Here is a 19,021-nt window from a genome sequence, read left to right as displayed (position 1 = left end):
GGAGGAGGGAAAAATATTACTGCAGAAACCAGGTTGATTTTGAAGTCTGCTACTGGCAGTTGCCACATGCCTGTGACGTCTCTCATGCACCTCAGAATAGACTCTCCCCTCTGGAAGGCACCATCGTGCATCCTCTAGATTTGGGGAGATAGATTTCTTTATGTTGCTGATAGGAGGAGGAAGAAGAAGCTGCTGTGAGGGAGGAGGTAGTTACTTTGGCAGGCGGTGGATGCTAGAAATGCCTGGGGCCACGTACAAATAGTTGGCTGGTGCTGCCAGGCCCTCCATTGTGGGTTACTCATCTCTCCCTGCTTTAATCCTTTCCTTTCCTCCAAAAACTGCCCAGTTGACTTCTTTCCCACTCTAGGGCTATCCTGGATGCCTCTTTTAACCTGATGTCACCTGGAACATGTGGAAGTGCCCAATGTGACTATCTAGGGCTCTGGGCTCTGAGTCCTGTGAGGGTTAATCCTTCATGCCTCATTCCTTCATGATTTTCTCTTCTTTTTGTTGGAGTTAGAGAATCAGGGTGAGCTCTCCCTAGAAAACGATTGTGCATGGCCTTGTTTATCTTGGTCAGCCTTGTGTTTGAGGCACCATACCCAGTTCAGTTACCCAGGCTGTTCAACATATGGAAGCATGCTCAGAGTGTGGTGTAAGGTGTGGGATAACTTGGATCCCCATAAACCTATGGCAGGTGGAGATATTGTGGCCAAAGTCGGCCCTGCCAAGATGGTGCTAGACTGAACGACAGCACTACTCTGGACCAAAGAAGTGTCAGAGGCAAGCTTCAGGGAGCTGAGGTGGGCACTTCTAGGGGAGCTACCTCCCCTCCTGAGTTGCTTCATTTGTAGGCTACTCAGATTAGGGTTTTTAGGACATCCTGCTAATTTCAGCTTAAATCGTTATGGACCTCTAATGTGCCAGGCACTGTACTAGGTTCTTGGGAAATAGCAACCAACAAGAGAATCATTGTTTCTGCTTTCATGGAACTTAGAGTCAAACCTAGATACAGGTAAGAGGACAACAAATCATAATGCGATGTGGTAATACATGCTAGGACTGTAAGAGAATTACTGAATGCTGCAGGAAGTCAGAGAAGACTTTTTGGAAGATGCCATGTCTCAACTGGGACCTTTAGAATATTTTTCAGGCATAAAGAGAAACATCTTTAAAGATCTGGAAGAAAGAGAGGGCATAGCACATCCCAGAATGTAGAGTAAGGTTGCAGAGTAGAGAGCTGGGTTAGAAACTTAACTGCATAATACAACCTCTGATCCCTACCAGCTGGGAAAATCCACTTAGCCATGTACGGAGCCTCTTCCAGGTACTGAGCTCTGAGTTAGGTATTGTCAGGATCCCCAAGATGGGTCAGACAGGACTGCTGTCTTCAATGGGCTCTGCCCATTACCCATATGTCTGAGGAGAAACACATTTCCACCCTTTCTGGAGCTCTACAGGGAGGGACTGCTCTTTGCTAGAATGATCTTACCTGCCTCCAACACCTGCCCATTAAAGCAAGCCCTGAACAAGAGGCCGACATCCAAGTTAGAGATGTTGTGCTTTGAATACTACCAGCTGGTTGTTGCAACCTCCTAGTGAGTGACTTACACCCAGTCCTCCCTCCTTGTTCTTCTGTGATTAAAGACCCTAAAGGCTTAACAGGCATGGCTGGGCTAAATGTTCCAGTTGACATTATTTGCCACCAGGACCTTCCTCTTTTGCTTCCGACTTTTTTTTCCAATTGTGCAGAAAATTGTTCTTCATTCTTTCCAATCTGTCCCCATCCTTTTTCCTCCACTTACATTTCAAAATAAGGTGTACCTCTTCCAGGAAGGTTGCCCTTGTTAATTCTACCCATCATCCTGGAATGGCCAATGGCCTCTATCCCAGAATAATTGTTGTATTTTTTGTATGATGCATTCAGTCATTTGTGTAGTTTCATTTTGCAGTTTCCTCAGTGGAAGTTGTATTTTCACCTTTGCTGCCGCTTATGCAGTTTTGAGACCCGTACACCAGGGGGTGGTAGTTTCCTCATGCTCTGATTGTACATTCTGAATAATTTGCAGAGGAGGAAAATGGAAGGGGTGAGCTAATTTTTAATCAAGTATCTTTCATGTGCCAGGCCTCTGCACAATGTTTGATTTAATCATCAGAAATAATCTATATGAGGCAGATATTGTTTTCATTTTAAAGTTAAGGAAACTAGGTTTTGGGGGGGAAGTAAAGTAACTTCCCCAAACTCACCATCCTTCATGGTGAAGTTGGAATTGGTATCAGGTCTGGGCCCTCCAGCTTTGGTTTTAAGACGAATACATGTATGTCTTTTCTATGTGGTTATACAAACAATAATGAAGTCAATCACCATTGCAGAGCAACTGTTCTAACAACACCTCAGGTATAATTTGGTATCTTCTTCACTAATTCTTGAATTGTGATAATCCAAGTATTTGTAGGTGGGCAGAAAAACTGACATGAACAGTCCTTCTTGGAAGAGGAAGAAAAATAAAAGCCTTTAAAGCATCTTATATCCCGAAAGTATGTTTCCCTGCAACCAAATTCTCTGTAATTTCTAATTTGCCATTTGCTTTACTTCGAGGAAGGAATTCCCTCTCCCAATGAGTTGAGAGCTGGGAGACTTGGGTTCTAGACCCAAGTAACTGAGTATATTCCTTGAAGTATGTCTCTTCTTTCCTCTGGGTTTCAACTCCCCATTTGTGAAATACGGAGGTTTTAATAACACCATTGCAACCCTCTTCTGTATCTGGTTGATTATTTGGCTGTTGTATGGCCACCACTTAACTCACTCAAAAATATGAAGACATGGCACCACCAGGCACTGCCTCTTCTGGGGTTGGTTCATGTGGTACTTCAATAATCAAAATAATCAAGCTTCCTCTAAAAGAATTTGTTTCACAACTGACGATAATTTTCTGGATATCCTACCCAAGTCCCCCTCCCCCAGTTTTGGCACTTTGTTTCCATGATCAAATTGTGTCACTTCTCTGGTGAATACCTTCCTTGTGTTTTTGGTCATTCTCAGACCAGGGAGAGTATGTATGTATGCATTTGTTCATTCATTCATTCATTCAGTCTTTACAGTTATGTTCTCTATCTTGCAGCAGGAGTGTCTGCAATTCTCATTTTTTCCCTGTCATTTGACTATGAGTTCCTATCCTCTGGCTTTTTTTGTAGGGATTCTTGAACATACCAAAGGGGTTAACTGCCTCAATGAAGCATCACACTGGCCATATACCAGCCTCTGTGCCAGGTGCTGTGGGAATTAGATGTGTTTTTTTGCTTTCCAGGGGCTCAGAGCACAGTGGAGAAGAGAGATGAGCAGACAGCTGATCATAGCACAATCAGTGAATGCCACAACATGTGGGGGTTGTGTAGTGACTGTGTGCCTCAGGGACACTAGTCAGAGCTGCAGTGAAATCTGCTTGGCCTGTGGAGAAGCAGAAAGGACGACGGTGGCTTCAGGGAGGCGACATGGGCGCTGGGCCTCAGAGGATACGAGGTACTGCTGACCAGGTGGATAAAGTGTGGAATGGCTCTAAGTCACCTGGGGGGTCTGATTAAGGCCTGCGTCTTAGGCTGGGTCTCTATGTCATATGAGTAGACGGGACAAAAATAGATCCGTATTATGAATTTGCTTTATTTTCTGTCGAAAGGAAGGATACTCAAAGTGATGGATGCCTCAAATACTGACTTGATCATTACACATTCTACATATGTAACAAAATGTCACATGTACCCCATTAATATGTAAATATTATTAAAATAAAAAATAGTTATTTTTATGTAAGAAAAATAATCACAACTTCTCTTATTTGAATATCACAACCAAGAAACATTCTGCTCCCAGTAATATTTCCTGTCACATTACTTCCTAGTTACTTCACAAAATTGACGCATGCACCTAACAAAGATAGGATGCTAACACAAAAAAACTATATCCTGCATAGATTCTGGTATTCCGTACAGATCATTCTGTACTAAGGTATCAGTCAGAGAAGAAACTTTATTGAGTATGATTCTGAACATGAGCTGTATTTTCAGGTTCCCTTGCTGGTCCTTGGCATAATGTTAAGGAGAAGGGCTTCAGGTGATGAGACACTGGAGACCAATCTGGCAGTTCTGGCTGAGCTATGATCTCCTGCTTGACTTGATTCCTACACAAGGCTTTGTGTCTAACCATGCTCAGCCCTGACCCATTCTGGCTCTCTATGAATGCTGTTCAGCTGGCCCACCCTACTGTAAGAGGAAGGGGCAGGTCTGAGCTCCGCTTTCCTATAGTTGGGGAATAGAGGCAGAGAGAGAGAGAGAGAGTCCAGGAGACCCCTTCAGGGGCATATGCAATGCCAGGGGCTGGGGGCTATGCAGAGACTGGAATTGGCTCTCAGGCTTTCAGTTCCTGGGGCCATAGTACTTGAAAACCATGCAGGTGATGGGACTCACTCAGGTCCATTCTTCCTTCATCTATAATCTTGCATGAAGGCCAAAGTGTGCAGTGAAGCCATTGGTCCTCAGGTGTGGCAGTTATTATTTCCTCCCTTTGACAAGTCACTTAGACACCTTGAGCCTCAGTTTGCTCATTCTCCCCCTTAGAGGGCTCTTGTAGGGTTATACAAAATAGTGTCCATGTAAGCCATTGTGGAGATGGACATTTTCTCAGTTTTATTAAACGGAATTTGTTCAAAAAAGTTTATTATTAATACAGTATGACTTCTTTTTATTAGCACTCTATCTTTGTTAGGTGTATGTGTCAATGTTGTAAAGTGACTAGGAAGTAATGTGTTATGACTTGAAATATTACTGGGAGCAGCATATTTCTTGGCTAGTGGTATTCAAATAAGAGAGGTTGTGATTATTTTTCTTACATAAAAATAACCATTTTTATTGATATACAATATTTTACATATTTATGGGGTACATGTGACATTTTATTACATACGTAGAATGTGTAATGATGAAGTCAGAGTATTTGAGGTGTCCCTCACTTTGAGTATTTACCGTTTCTATATGTTGAGAACAATTCAAGTACTCTGTTCTATTTTGAAATATACAATACCTTATTGTTCACTGTAGTCACACTACCCTGCTGTCAAACAATAGATCCTATGCCTTTCATCTAACTGTATGTTCATACCCATACCTCTTTTTATCCCCCCTCCTATCTACCTTACCCTTCCCTGCCTGTAATATCTATCAAAAATAACAATTTTTGATTATAAACATAACACATATAATTCACAGAAAACTTTAGAAACTTTAGAATAGACCCCACCAAAAAAATTCTGTGCTTCCATTACCTCATTACCAACTTCCATTTTCATGTGAAGGTGCTTGTGCTATTTCATGACTTGCTTGTTTTGCTTGTTCCGTTTACCACTAAGGTGGGGAGCATTTCTCCGTAGGAATATTTGCTGTGTAACAACACTGAACAGCTATACTATCATTTAGCAAACATTTAAAATTTATCAAACTTTTAAACTTCTTAAACAATGCTGCAATAAGTATATTTATAGATAAATCTTTGTATTCATCTTAAAAATATTACCTTAGGGTACATTCTGTAAAATAATATTATGGCCTGATAATATTATGGTTTTCTTTTCTTTTTGCTATTTTGTTTGCTGTGAATTTTTATTTTCTGTTTTCTGGTTCTAGCAGGAGCTTATGAATTGCACATGTTTCCAACCTCTCCCAAATGCTTGATATAATAATGAGAAAAAAATATTTCCCAATATGATAGGCAAAAGTGGTGAAGGAGATCTCATTTTAATTTGAATGTCTTTTGTTACCAGTGAGGTTCTATATTTTCATATGTGTATTAATCGTTGGTATTTTTATTTTATTTGAATCAATTTTGAGCTAATGTCTTCTGCACATTTGTGATTGGGGTGTTGTTTCTTTCATGATTTCTTGTAAGTTTCCTATATAAATTAAGACATTAACTCTTCATATGCAAATACTTTTTCCAGTGTTATTTCTCCTTTAATTTTATGTTTTTTTAATATTCAGAAAATGTAACTTTTTATGTAGTCAATATTTCAATTTTTTTCTTTATGATTTCTGCTATACAAAGTTCTTCTGAAGCTGACATTATATAAATATTTATTAATAGGCTCTTCAGATTTTTTAATGAAGTCCAGTAATGATTTACCTTATAATATGGTGAACTGTCATTTATCTGGAATTTATTCTGGTGTGTAGTACTGAATCTTATTTGATATTTTCAGATAGTTATTAGATTATTTCATCACTTATTGAATAATTTATCTTTCTTTTACTGATTTTGAATGTCACCTTTAAGAGATTCTATTTTTAAATAAGAAAAACATCTTCATTGCAGAAGCGCATTACTTTTTCAATGTTATGAAAAACATGTTTTTAGTTGTTGAGATATATGGAAATAGTGAGAACATTTCTAGGAAGGAAGGAAGAGTAATGGTAGCAGTAATAACAATGTTAACACAGAACCAACTGAAATCTCAGCAAAGACCCAAAATTCTACTTCACTGGTTCTGACAAGTTCATCACGCTAAGGTCTATCTGTTAGAAGTACACATTTAGTTCCTTGTTGCCTTTATTCTAGCAAACATATATTTAGTGACTACTTCTGGACTAAATTCCAGAGGGGTCTGAAACATAAATAAAATATAGTCTCTGTCCTTGAGTTTCTCATCAACTGGTGGGGAAGCATATTATCTCGGAGGGCTTTTACCTCCAGTAAACAAAATGCTCAACTAAAAATGGCTTCAACTAGATGTGTGGTGGAATGCAGTTGCTGATGCTAGTTTAGCAGCTTAAAGATAACAGGGCTCTGGGTTGTCATCTCTTGGATGTTTTTGGCCTTCTCTGTCTTTACTGCAAAAAAGTTGCAGCTGCTCTGGTCATCACACCCTCATTAATCCATGATGGAAAGCAGGGGACAATAAGCAATGTGTGGCAGGAAAGTTTCCCCTCATGGTGCTTCCCTCTTATCATAGAGGAAAATCTTTCCAGAAACCCTCTAGCTGACTTCCTCTCTCATCTTATAGATCAGAAATGGGTCATATGCCCATTCTTAGACCAGAAGTTGTGTCCACTTCCAGACTCCAGTGCATCTCTGGCCATACTAAATAAAATTCTGGTTCTGTGACTAAGGGGGCTAATGACTTTTGAAGAGGCAAGTAATAGTGTCTGCCACAGAGAGATACACACGTATACAAATCTCTCTCTCTCTCCACAAAAACGTAAAATAAGTACTTACAGAGGGATTCTAATATCTGTTGTGCTTCCTGCTGCCTTAGTACACCTAAACCCTCTGAGTCTCCATTTTCTCACCTGTAAACTGGAGAAATTAATAACTTTGCCCAGACACAGGGCTAAATAAGAATCATTTTAGATGAGTGCTTTGTGAATCATAAGGTGTTAAACACTTATTCCTGTTAGTGTCTTAATGTAAACACTGTCCCTTATGGGACAACCTGTGTGGTCCTGCTGATCTGTAGTTTGGCATGGTGAATTTGGGCATGGAAATGGGGCAAAGGACAGGGCCTCAACAGGGCTGGGACCAGGGTCAGTTTAGGCACAAAGCTGGGACATTGGAAAGAGCTGGAAGCTGATCATTACATTTCTGTGCACAAATCCAGAGCCGGATCAGGAACTGGGAAAGTGGTTTTCCTCGCTGGCAATGGTCTGTGTATGGTGGATGTTGACAATGAGGAATGGTGAATTCGCAGGCATTTACTTGATGCTTTCTCTGCTGGGTGTGGGCTTCTGAATAGAAAGCTCACCAGAGATAGATAGCCTGCTCAAGTCCTTCCGCAGGCTGGTGAGGGTAGTGGCAGAGGACTCGCCTCCCCTCAGACAAAGTGCTGTAGCTCAACCTTTAAAAACAACTTGGACAGGAGGAAAAATTGAGTTAGTTGGAATGGGAGGTCTGTCAAGGGAGGACTCAAAGGGGGACCTTGGTGATTAAGTTCAACCGTTTCCTTTTTGTGGGTGTAGGAGAGAAATATTTCTGAATTTGCCCTGACCTTTTAAACTTTAGCCTGCTTGCTAAGCTGGTTGAAGCCCAAGTTCCTCTTCTAACCACAAAAGTCCTTTGCTTTCTCCCTGGAAATGTGGAGCCCTGCCATTACCCACATCTGCCAGAAACTCCCCTCTGTAAACCTTGCTTGAACCTTGGTTCACGTTTAACCAACCCGCTTCCATTTACTGAGGCAGCTTGGTAAACAGACGGCCCTGGGTGCAGTTAATAATCTTGTCATTTTTACCTTGTGGTCTCTTATATCTACCTTACCCATCCAGTTAAATTAAATTACCATCAGTCTCTTCCCCACTAGGGTGAAGATTAATGGGCCTTCAGCTGTCCCCTTAGAACATATGCAATTGTCACGTACTGAAGAGAAATGCAGGGGCTAATAAATTATGTGCTGTCATCATAGAGGCTGGTGGGCAACCCCAGAGTCCTTTTCAGTTCACAGGGTTTTGAGCTAGGCATGTGCAGGGTCAAGGATGGGCACCTTGTTACAGTACCCATGAATGTTGATACCTCTGAGAGGTGCAGGAGAGGCTGGGATATTGTGACCATAGGAAGGGTATAGACTGTAAGCAGTTTCTAACGACGAGGCTCTGGGGGACTTGGAGGCAGATAGGTAGATTCCCAGAATGGATGACCTCTAACTGGTTTCTAGGGAACAGCCACTCATTGCTACTACCTATCCCAGTGACTGGAAAAACATGGTTTCACCTGTCCCAGGGACTTGTCTTCTGATTCCCCAGAAGGCTTGCTCTCTCTGCCCTTTAAATGTGGCTTTCTTGATCCTACCAATTCATTGAATCCTGAGTCCCCACCTAGCACCTGTGAGACTCCCAGGAGTTTTCCAAAGAATCACCATATCACAAGCTCCTAACTGGGCTTGGAAAATGTGTGGTGATCCCAATGTCAGTGTCCCCCCAACACTCACCTATCCCCACCCTCTCCTTCTGACCAGTTGTTGGGAAAGCTTGCAAAATCATCAGTGGAAATAAACCCACTTCTATACAGAACGGATTTCCTTTGCAGTTGTCCATTCTTTTCTTGATGGATGGAGTTCTAAAAAGACATAAAACATTTTAAAATAGAAATCTTATTGATACCAAATATCCTTTCTGATGTCCCTAAGTAAAACCAGTTGGTAAAGCAATTCTCTTAATTCAGTTTGTGCAGTTGAATGCTTTTCCTCATTTCCTCTCTTGATTGTTAAATCTCAGGGAAACACTGACCTTGGCTAATGACATACTCTCTCTGTTCTGGGAACCATTTCCTCTGCTGGTTGAGTCTCTCTGAAGGGAAAACTGGTTCCTGCAGGGAAGCAACCTTTAGTTACAAAACTGAAGAACAACTAGCTATTACTTTATCCGTTACTCATCAACAAATAATATTATGCTATATAATTTTAATTAGAATGTTCCTAATGCTGTATTCTGGGGTGCTATGTTCTTACTACTATATTCTGAGGAGCTATGTGACATTGAGTAAGTAACTTTGTTTTATTTTTGACCTTTAGTGTCTTCATATGTTAAGTGAAGATAGGAAGACCTGCCATATTTCTTCACAGTTCGGTTAAAAAAGTTGTGAAATCCTATCTAGTCACAGCATCCAGTACTAGCGGGATACATGGAGATTTTGAGGAGCTGTCTTTAGTTCAGGGGTTTAGTAGCATTTGAATAGCAGATTGCCTTGTACAAAGTGGTTATATGCATTGTCTTATGTTAGTTCTGACATTACCTATTTGTTGTATGTATGATTCTTTTACCCCCTTTACATAATATTAATTACTTTTATTGTTTTCTAAATGCCAAGGATTAGTTGAAACAATCTACATTTCAACCCATTTAATCTCCACATCAACCTTGTGAGGTATAGGTACTATTTTGATTCCATTTTGTAGATAAGGACATCAAGGCACAGAGAGGTTAAGTGTCTTGCCCAAGATTATACAGTGAGTAAAGAGGAGAGCTGGGAATCCAATGCAGGTGGTACAGCTCCAGAGTTCTCACTTGTAAGATGCTAAATTATATAATTAGGGTGAACCAGATGGTAAGGGAGAGACTCAGATCCTAGCTCAAATCTCAAGCTTTTTCTCTACTCATGCTACTTTTTCTTGACCCAATATCCGGGGCATTTATAAATAGTTTTAAAAATCGTTATGGAAACTATATGTACAGATGGCACATAAACACACACTTATCTCCATATATTTAGACAATGTCCCTCAAATATGTTTGTACTAAGAACCCAGAAGACACTCCCAATTCTGATTAGAACAGGGAAAAAAGTGATAAAATATCTCAAACTGGAAACTTCACCATCTTGACAGTCACCATTTATGCTGAAGTGTGCACTGTTTTCAGCAAGAAGTATGATCCCGGCTTTCAAAGGTCAAATAAATCACCTTTAAAGTCGTGAAAAGGTAAACAGACTGATGCCTGGGCAGCTTTCCTGAGTTTATGAGGTCTTCTGGCAACAGGGATATACAAAAGCCCCATCAATCACCCCCTCCCCGCCCCACCCCTGACTCCCAAAGCGTTTATTTCTAGAGGGGATCAATCCACCATCCAGGGTAATTTCCCGTAAAACTATTATTAGGAAATATTAAATCAAATGAAAATGGAAACCCCCAGAGTAAACATACCTTTACAGAAAAGCACTTTCCCTCTAGCCAAATTTTAAAACTGTAGCTGTGATTCAAAGGAGGCTGAGAGGATAGGATGGTAGGAGCATTGGGATGGGGAAGGGGAGGGAAATGAGGAGAGAATGGTAAGGAAGAGGAGTGGGGAGGTATCTAGGGCAGGCAAGCGTGACATGACATAAACAAAATAGTTGTCACTGATGACAAATAATTTCACAGTGCTTTGCAAGGCATGTTTGCCTGCCAGTCATTTTTCACATGCCTAGTATCATCTTTTAAGGTCTCTAAAAGGGGCCTACAAGCCTTCTTTCAGCACATTCTAAAGTTATACACATATATAAAAAACTCACTGTAAATCTATAAGTCATCCTGGAAATGACTATTCCGTACAAAAAAATAAATGTCTTTTAAAGACCTTTTTTCATCAGAGCACTTAAATTCTGTGTTACTATTTCACCATCATGTAATGAGAGCCTGCTTGGTGTAAACAAAAACCCTTTAAAGAAGTGATTACAGTTGTGCTTTGCAAGCTGCCGAATGGATCCTAGACTGTCCAGCCATATTAAAGTCCACACCAAGACCCCTCAGTGATTTAGTCTCTCCTGTTTTTCTTCTGGGTGCAGTAACAGCCCAACACCAGCCTTTCCTTTTAAAGAAGCTTCCCCAACCTTAGATGTGCTGAGGTGTTTTCTGCAACTCTAGATTTCATGGGAACGTTTGTGGAGGAGGCATACTGAATGCTTTTGAATTTTATAAGAATCTGATTTTAGAATTTTATTTGTTTATTCATTTATTTTTAAGATAAGAAGAAAAGTAAAGAAAAAATTTGGGAAGAAAGATGAAAACTCAATTTCTTTCAACTCTTGCTCCTTTTGAAATCAAGTAATGTTCTACTGAATCAATCTCATTTAAATTTGATTTTTGATTTCTTTTTTTTTTTTTTCGTGTGAACTTAGCCTGGAATTTGTCCAAGTCAGGCTGGAGAGACCACCAAGTGTTCTCATCAGCCAGAGACCTAATTGTGGTCATTTATTATAGTCACTTATCTGATAGTAGTTTCATTATCTGTGATAGTTTTACAGGGACAAAATCCACCAGGCATCCAATGGAGTATATAAACGTGTTACCTTGTGGCAGGGTGTCTGTTACTTACTGTCAACACTAACTGGCCCTAGCCACCTATCTGCAGCTTATATGAAGTAACGATGAGTTTAATAAGCTCCAGTGAAAGCTGCAATGTAAACATCACATCAGGAGCATTTGCCTTGTCAGGCCCCTTAAACAAATAAAGGTGATGGAGAAGTACAAACAGAACAAGATTGGAGCCTAATGAGATTCCATTGCTGCTTCAGTGCAGACTAAGTTATCATTACAGACAATACATTAGAAGGGATGCTGTCCAGAAAAATCTCTTCAACTGAAGTTCACCCCAAATTCTGATTTTGGGACTTGAGTGAATTTGCCATCCATTTGGGAGCAAATATATACTTAAAATGGGTACTGATTTCTCAGGATTATTATTTTTAGATAATACTTAGTACAGTAAATCACTTGGTTTTGAGAGCACCATATTCCAATGGCATCTTCCGTTGGGCATTATACAGCCACCATTACATGGACCCACGTTTTTCATTAGAAAAATTTTATTTATGGTGGACAGTAGGTTTCTGTTTAAACCTACTGGAATAAAACCACAAACTGAGCTATTAATAGATGGCAATGCATGTGGGCTCCACAAATCAGCATATCCAAAGTTATTTTTATGTAGCTCCATTCCATAGCTGTGCCTCCATGTAGATATGTGGCTGTTTGCATATCCTTACAACCTTAGCTTGGAGGAGGATAGGAGGTTCCCTTGCCCAAGCAGGCAGAGCTTTCCTTGCACTCATGAGGAGAGGGGACTGTGATCTGAAAGACATAAAGGAAGACTGACTTCCCCAAATTCTCTCTCCCTGGCTTTTTGAAAGTCTTCCCTGATTCCCATTAGTGGGGATTAATTTCATTCTTCTGGTATTAAAGTATTTTTTCTCTTTGACTTTAAAATGTAAACAGCTCTGGGGAGGGGAGTATATTAACTTCTTGTTTACAGAATGGCTAGTATTAAAACAGTCATTGGAAGATCGGGGGCTTGAATCCCAACTGAAAACCTACTGCTTGGGTAAGACTCAAGGCAGTTCCTTACCTTCTTTAAGTCTCAGTTTGTTCATCTGTAAAATGAAGACTGCTGTCTTTTATTCCATTGTATTTTTGAGAACAGGAACTAGTACCAAACAGACAATCAATGTGTGCTGTTATTATTAGCTCAGCATGTCATGATTAGTTCAATTGTCTAACTTTATCCTGACAGAATGAAACATACAATAGGGGAAATTTGATGGGGGAGAAGATCAGAAGAGAAAACTCTTCTGCAGCAGTTTCTCAAAATGTATTCTGCAGAATAGCAGGGTTTTTTTTTTTTTTTTTTTTTGCCATGATTAGGTATTATTAAAAAAGAGGGCTGTGGTCCAATGCATTTAGGAAATTAAGGTTTAATAAGTTTTTCTAATACAGGACTTCTCAGAGCCTTTAATAAAGGAATGTGATGAGTAAATTCTCTAAGAAGAGGATCTAATATGTAAACTTACTTAACTATGAACTCTCTTTTTTTCCTTAATAATTTTTCGAAGATAAGTAATCCTTAGAGCTTGCAGTTGGAAATTCTGGCCTAGAGCATCAAGTTTTCGGTAGAAAGCACAGGGCCTGGTGGTCCTCTTTATCCAGAGTCTAAGGTAGCCAGGGGTAGAATGTAGGTAGAGTTGATGCATGGTGGACGTCAAAAGTGAGGAGCAGTACCTAGGAAGAGAAAAGAGGGAATTGAAGGCAAACACTGTCTTCTTTAGAGTTATAATTAGGCCAGTTTAGTGACCTGGCTTGAATTCTTGGAAACAAGTCAGCAACCTCTAGAAACCACCCACAGGGCTACGCATGGCCTTAGGAGAGAAATGCATTTGGAAATAGTGGAATAGATACATTTCTTTATTGAAGAATTTCTCTTTGGTGTGCTTTTTGAATCTCTGAGAGGGACACACAAATCCTCTAAGGCATAGTTAAGTGAGAAGCAAAAGAGAATAAAGGGAATGAGGAAGCAGGGAGAGGAAGGGAAGGAAAATGAAGTGAGTGACCTAGGAATTGTGGAGAACCTGGTGGACTCTTCAGAGACATCATTGCTATCATTTCCCTGATTGACTCCTCTACTGGCACGTAAGCTTTGCCTTATTCCTGCTCCAGAAAACCGACTTGTAAGTATGGTTCCATGGTCAACAATCTTGAGTGTAGATGGCTCAGTGAAAAACTGCCCTAGCTAGTAGAGAAACCCTAAAGTATTCTACATGGCATTGATGGGCTGGAGGTGGAGAATGCCGTGGTGCTGGATACAAGGCAGTTGCACAGTTCCAGGATGGGTAATTGCCATTTGGATGCACTAGTCTGGTTCTGTGCAGCTTCCAAGCACAACCTCAAGACTCATAGGGTTTTGGGTAGAGAGAAGGAAAGACCTTTTAGTGTGGCAAATGATCAACTCCCTAAGCCTTTGCTTTGTCAGTGCCTAGAATGATCTTTGGCCTGTTGTAGCTGCTTAGAAAATATTGGCTGAGTTGAACAGGATATATGTGGACTTTGAGAGGCAGATGTAACCCTAGCCTTTTCCTCTCCATGGCTTTGGAGCACTATTTTTCTTTAAATGAAAAAAAAATGGAGCTGTACAAAATAACTCTAAGAATAGAATCACCAATGAAGAGCAGGTTGGCCTTGTTTTAGTAATGGAAGGATTCCCAAAAAGTAGGGTACAACTCAAAGTTCATCTTTGTCCTGCTTTACTATTTTAATTCCTCTTTATGTTCATTTCTAATAACTCTCTGATGGGCGGGTATCTCAAACTCTTCTCACTCAAATATTCCTACCTCTCTTAATTTGTAAAACATGTTATCAGAGAAATTCTTTGATAAAGTGACAATTCCTTTTAAATAATAAATCTGAATACTGATAAAGAACTCTTACAAAAGCCTGTGACCACAGAGGAGGTGAAAACTTGAGTTCAGGACTTCTAGTGAGCCACAGACCCCAGGTCACTATGTCTTGTGGTATGCAAAACATGCTAAGGATGACTCTACCCAGGGCATGGAAAGCAGCTTCAGATAGAGTTAGCTCTTTACCAGTGCTGTGGATTGAGTTGTTTCTCCCCGAACTCCTAGTTGAAGCTTTAAACCCTATTGTGACTATATTTGGAAAAAGAGCCTTTAAGAAAGTGATTAAGGTTGAGAGAGGTCATAAGGGCCCTAATCTGATAGGATTAATGTCCTTATAAAAAAGATACTGGAGAGCTGTGCTCTCTCTCTCTCTACCCATTTCTTTCCCTGCCGTGTGAGTACACTGCAAGCCAGGAAGAGGGCCGTCACCAGGAACTGAATCAGCTGGCACCCGGATCTTGGATGCCCCAGCCTTCGGGACTGTGAGAAATATATTTCTGTTTCTTAAGCCATGTAATCTGTGGCATTTTGTTATGGCAGTCTGAGCTGACTAGGACAAGCAGCAAAGCTGCAGTTTGCTTTTGAAGTTTGCCATGAAATCATCAATTCTGAAGACCCTTCTTCCTATCAGTGCTGGCCTTGAATGACAACAGCTTGAATGATAATGGACCACACTGGGCTGCACTTTGCTTGGCCTTTCCCCAAATTCTTTCTCTTACTTTTCTCAGTTCAGGAGACATAGCACCGCGGACACATACCCTTTTAGCCTGTGAAGGAGAACTTTTTCCCTCCATCTGTTTCCCCTCCTTCCGTAGTCTATTTTTCCACTACTTTCAATTATATCAACCCCCCTATAGTAAGCACATAGGAGAGAATATGCCAGAGACATATGGATGCTTTGATGTATGGGTAACATGCCACGTTTTTAGACTGGCAATAAAAAAACATGTGTGGAGGCTCTTCCCTGACAAGTGGCAAACTACCCATCCTTCCTAGCAGGAAGCCTAGGCCGAGGTCGTGGTTTAAAACTCAGGAAGGACATCTGTGAAGGCAGAGCTCAAAAAGCAGATGGTTTTTTGAGTTGCTGGGAGACTGCGTTGATTATTTATTAGGTAAAAAAGTATATATTTGTATATGTGGAAATGGTCAGTTTTAAAAAAATTTATTAACAGCAGCAAGTATACACCATGCTCTGCAATTTGAATAAATAATTGAGCTTGACATTTTCTTCAGGGTACTTGTATCTTCTTAGGTCCTTTGTTCACCTCATGCTTGGTCAGGGAATTTGGGTAATAGTTGAAGATCTGAATCAAGAGAGAAATGCCAACATCTCCAAAAGTTTTTAAATTTTTTATTATTTATTTTAATGGCAGTGGACAAAAAGAAATTCAAGATGGCACTCAATGCCATCTGTTTCCACATAAATGTCAGGTCAGGGTCCAAATGGCTTATTTTTAACAGTGCAAATTGTTGACCTGTCTCCAGAGAACCAGAGTTTTCATCGGAATTCTCAGGAGCAGGGCTTAAGGAGGGGGAGGGAGAGGGGAAGACTGGATGTCCTTGGCAGCTGAGCTACCACACCAATTTAGACTTTGGAAGCCTTAAGCAATTAGCAGATCATCGTGCCATCTGCAGGCATTAATTGGCTTCCCTGGCCACCTGCTGCTGAAGGTTCGCTTTATTTGACAAGTGGCAAATGAGAGTAGGTTAAAGAACAGTGATGACTATTACTAGCTTCTCATTTACTGAGTGTCTACAGCAGGCCAGCTATTGTACACAACTTTTGTCTAAGCTTTGTAACAAGATTTAGCATTGTTATTACAGTGTTGTATAGCAATGTAGGCATTACCATCATGCCCATTTTTATTTATTTTTGAATTCTTTCAAAAATGCTTTATTTTAATAGTTTTGGGGGCAGAAGTGGGTTTTGGTTACAGGGATGAATTATATAGTGGTGAATTCTGAGATTTTAGTGCACCGTTCACCTTAGTGTTCGTTGTACCTAATGTATAGTTTTTTTATTCCTAGCCCCCTCCCATCCTTCCACTTCTGTTTCTCTAAAGTCCATCATATCACTGTATGCCTTTGTGTATTCATAGCTTAGATCCCACTTATAAGTGAGAGCAAAAGGTTTTTGGTTTTCCACTCCCGGGTTACTTCACTTAGAATAATGGCCTCCAGCTCCATCCAAGTTGCTGCAAAAGATATTTCATTCCTTTTAATGGCTGAGTAGTATTCCATGATGTATATATACCACATTTTCTTTATCCACTCATTAGTAGATAGGCACTTAGGTTGGTTTCACACCTTTGCAACTGTGAATTGTGCTGCTATAAACATGCATGTGCATGTGTCCTTTTCATAAAATGACTTCTTATCCTTTGGGTAGATATGCAGTAGTGGGATTGCTGGATCAAATGGTAGATCTACTTTTTAGTTCTTCAAGGAATTTTCATACTGTTTTCCATAGAGTGTAGTAACTATTCACATTCCCACCAGCAGTGCATAAGCGTTCCCTTTTCCCCATATCCATGCCAACATCTATTGTTTTTCTACTTTTTACTAACGACCATTTGTCATTAGGAGTAATGTGGTTTCTCATTGTGGTTTTAATTTGCACTTCCCTGATGATTAGTGATGTGAGCATTTTCTTCATATGTTTTTGTCCATTTGTATATCTTCTTTTGAGAAATGTCTATTCATGTTTTATGCCAACTTTTTAGTGGGATTATTTGTTTTCTTATTGGTGAATTGTTTGAGTTCCTTATAGATTCTTTATGCTAGTCCTTTGTTGGATGCATAGTTTTCAAATATTTTTCCCATTCTGTGGATTGTTTGTTTACTCTGCTGATTATTTCTTTTGCTGTCATGCCCATTTTTAGATGAGAAAACTGAGGCTCAGAAAGTGACTTGTCCAAGACTATGTGGCTAATGAGTAACAAAGCTGGGATGAGTGCACCAGTCTACTTTTTCTACCCTGACACATTGCCACTGTAAATAAGCTGAATGACCTGTACATTATTCACTATTTTAACAGTGCATGAAATAATTAAAAGTCCTGTTTTTTTTTATTCTCCAAAGTTTTCAGACCTTATGGAAACAAGATCCACTTTTATAAGTATAGTATAGGAATATTTACATACAATAAAGACAATTGCCAAGTCGCAGAGTCTAACAACACAGGCACTGGCAGAAGCGACACAGAGCATAGGATGAATAAAACTCATTGGGTGTTGGGAACTGAAAGCCATGTGGTCACACCCACAACATGTAAATTCTATAAGGGCAGGGACCTCGTCTTATTCACTAATGTAAAATGATGTAATATATACAGCAGATGTTCAAAAATTAATTATTAAATGAATGAGTATATGAATATAGATGATCTTCTAGCTGATTCTTCAGTTGTCTTGATAGCATTTTGTTTGCATGAGTAACATTTACTACAGTGTCGAGCTAGTGCTCAGTCTTTCTGTGTTTGTGGTACACTCCGGAATACTAGAATATTTGGCTGTACACTTGAGGGGATTGAATGTTTTAAAACCACATTTGATGAGCTAGTAATAATTACTACACAATTACTACTATAGTACAACCAAAACAGTGTTTGAATAAGCATCCACAATTTCTGGATACTTCACTTACTCAATATGCAGACATTCTTGGTTACACACTTTTCTGGTTCAACTCATCTCCCATCTCCTAAAAATTCCAGACACTTGTTTTCCTTGAACAAGTGGCCTTGAAACTAGGACGTGGCCATATGGTTCAATATTGGCAAATGATATGTTAGGGAAATGTGACTCCATAGAAGACACTCATGGCACATTGTTTGCTAAACGTTACCATGTTTACCTGGGACTATGGCAGCCATTCTGTAGCCATGGAGATAGATGCTTAAGGACTAAGTCAATGTGCTTAGGTTTAAAAATTGAAAAAGTGGAATGAACCAGGGATTTAAGGACATAATTGAGCTGCTGAACCAATATTGGAATTGCCTTCCTCAAGGCATTTTGTTATGGAAGATAATAAATGTTCTTATATTTTATCCCTTCTAGTTGGGTGTGCTGTCAATAACAGACAAAAAGTACCCTTGGGTACTTTTGCTGTTTAAACAGAACTATTTGTGGCCCAGTAACGTTTTCTTATGTGACATTTTCCAGTAATATGTGATTTTTCTTTGGTGCAAACTTGACATTTTTCCTTCTTTATACAATATTGTCTCTCTATTCAGCTCAGTGATTTAGCTGATGAACATAGCTGTTGGAGTACTTATGTTCAGTGTAGCAAACATTCCTATTGTCCATTGTTCACAATGGGACAGTGTACCTTTGAAGCGCAAGACGTATA

At 39.9% G+C, this 19,021-nt stretch overlaps 1 long non-coding RNA gene across 1 annotated transcript; it reads right to left on the bottom strand.

Moving 5' to 3' along the window:
- Window positions 1-7,597: 7,597 nt before the first annotated feature.
- On the bottom strand, window positions 7,598-18,498 carry LOC104004732 (uncharacterized). The gene is made up of 6 exons (XR_677758.3): window positions 18,317-18,498; window positions 13,292-13,499; window positions 12,850-12,927; window positions 9,259-9,337; window positions 8,961-9,088; window positions 7,598-7,889 (listed from the first exon to the last, which is right to left on the bottom strand). It is a non-coding gene; the product is annotated as an uncharacterized LOC104004732 (long non-coding RNA).
- Window positions 18,499-19,021: the final 523 nt, after the last annotated feature.

The sequence above is a fragment of the Pan troglodytes genome, chromosome 1, assembly GCF_028858775.2.
Source record: "Pan troglodytes isolate AG18354 chromosome 1, NHGRI_mPanTro3-v2.0_pri, whole genome shotgun sequence".
NCBI classification, from domain to species: domain Eukaryota; kingdom Metazoa; phylum Chordata; class Mammalia; order Primates; family Hominidae; genus Pan; species Pan troglodytes.
This window is presented reverse-complemented; position numbering and strand designations above follow the sequence as displayed.